At 44.2% G+C, this 3,125-nt stretch overlaps 1 non-coding gene across 1 annotated transcript; it reads left to right on the top strand.

The window, feature by feature from the left end:
• The first annotated feature begins 2,127 nt into the window (after positions 1-2,127).
• Positions 2,128-2,211, top strand: trnaf-gaa (transfer RNA phenylalanine (anticodon GAA)). The gene has a single exon. It is a non-coding gene; the product is annotated as a tRNA-Phe (tRNA).
• The last annotated feature ends 914 nt before the right edge of the window (positions 2,212-3,125 follow it).

The following is a 3,125-nucleotide window of genomic DNA, read 5'->3' as shown; positions in this document are numbered from 1 at the left end:
TGCAGCCTCTTAGCATCCTCTTCACAGCTCGGACCGCCACCCAGTTTAGTGTCATCCGCAAACTTGGAGATATTACACTCTATTCCTTCAACCAAATCGTTCATGTATATTGTAAAGAGCTGGAGTCCCAGCACTGAGCCCTGCGGCACCCCACTAGTCACTTCCTGCCAGTTTGAAAAGGACCCGTTTATCCCGATTCTCTGCATCCTGTCTGCCAACCAGTTCTTTATCCATGTCAGTACATTAATCCCAATACCATGCCCTATGATTTTGTGCACCAATCTCTAGTGCGGGACCTTGTCAAAAGCCTATTGAAAGTCCAAATACACCACATCCACTGGTTCTCCCTTTTCCACTCTACTCATTACATCCTCAAAAAATTCCAGAAGATTCGTCAAGCGTGATTTCACTTTCATAAATCCATGCTGACTCGGTCCGATCCTGTCACTGCTTTCCAAATGGGTTGCTATTTCATCCTTAATGATTGATTCCAATATTTTCCCCACGACTGATGCCAGGCTAACTGGTCTATAATTAGCTGCTTTCTCTCTCCCTCCTTTTTTAAAAAGTGCCATCACCTTAGCTACCCTCCAGTCCATAGGAACTGATCCAGAGTCGATAGATTGTTGGAAAATGATCAACAATGCATCCACTATTTCTAGGGCCACTTCCTTAAGTTCTCTGGGATGTAGACTATCAGGAGCCGGGGATTTATCGGCTTTTAATCCCAACAATTTCTCCAACACAATTTCCCGCCAATAAGGATACCTTTCAGTTCCTCATTCTCACGAGATGCACAGTCCCCTCGTACATTCGGAAGGTTTTTTGTATCTTCCTTTGTAAAGACAGAACCGAATTATTGTCTCTATCTGTCTTTCTCTCTATCTGTCTCCCTCTTTGTCTCTTTCATTGTCCCTGTCTTTGTCTCTGTCATTGCATCATATTTGCCTCCTTCTCTTTATGGAGCACACAAACACATCTCTCTGTATGTATGTGTTTGAGTCGTTTTCTCATTCAGACTGACCCTCCCTCTCAATCTCAAACATTCTGTCTCTCTTTGCCTCTATCTCGCTGTCTGTCTCTCCCTGTTTCCCTCTTTGTCTGTCTCTCAACGTGTCTGTCTCTTTCTCACGATGTCCAGTTCTGTTCCAGTGGGATTCTCTCAGTCTCTCTGTCTGACTGTCTCTCTCATTCCCATCATCTCTGTCTGTCTGTGTCTCGACCTGTCTGTCTCTATTTGCCTGTCTCTGTTAGTTCCTGTCTCTAACCTGCTGAGTATTTCCATCATTTTCTGTTTATATCTCTCTATATCTCTCTATCTGTCGCTCACTCTTCATCTGTCTCTCTCCTTGTTACTGTCTTTATCACTGTCTTTCTCTCACTGTTTCCCTCTCTCTCTTTATATCTGTATGTGTGTGTGTTTGTGTCTTTTTCTCACTCAGTCTGCCTCTCCTTCTCAGTCTCACACTTTCTGTCTCACGTTGTCTCTATCTCGCTGTCTGTCTCTCCCTGTTTGTCGGTTTGTCTCTGTCTCTCAATGTGTCTGTCTACTTCTCATGGTGTCCATTTCTGTTCTCAGCTCGATTCCTGCACTGACAGAATCCACACCCGTCAGCTCCTCATTCGTGTTTTAGTTAATATCCCTCTCTTTCACGCGCGAGGTAGGCGTTCAATACCCCGACGACAATGAAGCTTTTTTAAAATGTTGAATATTACTTCTGTATGTCCTGAAACTTTATAAAAAGACTTGGGGAAAATAATACGGATGTGAACTTTGGTATCGGCTTTGGTTCAGTGGCAGCATTCTCGACTGAATAAGGAGGTTGTGTGTGTAAGTCCCACTCCTGAGACTTGAACATATAATCTTGGCTGACATTCAAATGCAGTACTTGGGGGATTTTGCATTGTTGAAGCTGTTGACTTTCGGATAAAATGTTAAATTGAAGCTCCGTCTGCACCCTCGGGTGGATGTGAAAGTTCCCAGAGCATTACTCGAAAAAGAACAGGAGAGTTGCCCCTGTGTCAATATTACTATAAATATTCGAAAATGCTCATTGAAAAACTGTGTCTGTGAGAGTGGAGCTGCAGCCCAGATTCTCACAAAGACAAAATCCGAATACTGACGAAACCAGGATGGCCGAGTTGTTAAGGCGTTGGACGGAAAAATCCAAAGGGTTTATACCTGCATGGGTTCGAACCCCACTCCTGGTAAATCTTTAAATTCAAACCGATTTCCTGCCATCCTGCTCAGTTATACCAAAATCTATTCTGTTGAATCTGCATTTGTCGTTAACTTTGTAACATTCAAACAAATGGAATTGTGCAATGTATCTGTGCCTCTCACTCTCTGTCTTTAGAGTGCTCTTTATGTGTTTGAGTCTGACTCTCTGTGTCTGAGGAATTAGAAGCTGAATTTAGGGAGCTGGGAGCTAAATTAAAAAATCGGACCTCAAAGGTAGCAATCTCAGGGAGAGCTACCACTTTTCAGAGTAGGAATCGCAGGATAGTTCAGATGACTGTGTTTTGCAGAAGGGAGGGATTCAATTTCTTGGGACATTGGAACCGTTCTGTGGGAGCTGGGACCTGTGCAAACCGGATGGTCTGCACCTCAGCAGAACCAATGTCCACGAGGGAGAGTTTGCTCATGTTGTTGGGGAGGGGTTAAACTGATATGGCAGCGGGATGGGAACCTTTGGGGGCAGAAATGTAACGGTGGAGGGCAGATAAACCCAAAGGAAAAAATCAAAAAGGGCCATATTGCAGCAAACTTCTAAGGGACAAGGTGTGTTAAGATAACAAGCCTGAAGGCACTCTGCCTCAATGCGAGGAGTATTCGTAATAAGGTGGACAAATTAACTGCACAGGCAGCAATTAATGAATATGATGCAATTGGCATCATGGAGAAATGGCTCCAGGTTGACGAAGGCCGGGAACGCAACATCCAGGGGTATTCACCAGTCAGGAAGGATAGACACAAAGGAAAAGGAGGTGGGTGGCATTGCTGGTTGAAGAGGAAATTAATGCAATAGTCAGGAAGGACATTCGTGTGGATTCCACGTGGGTGGATCTGTGGAATATCAAAGGGAAAAAAACGCTAGTGGGCGTTGTGTACCACCAAACAATCG

The sequence above is a fragment of the Pristiophorus japonicus genome, chromosome 23 (genome assembly GCF_044704955.1).
Source record: "Pristiophorus japonicus isolate sPriJap1 chromosome 23, sPriJap1.hap1, whole genome shotgun sequence".
NCBI classification, from domain to species: Eukaryota; Metazoa; Chordata; class Chondrichthyes; family Pristiophoridae; genus Pristiophorus; species Pristiophorus japonicus.
The sequence above is the reverse complement of the archived record's forward strand: the minus strand, read 5'-3'. Positions and strand labels throughout refer to the sequence as shown.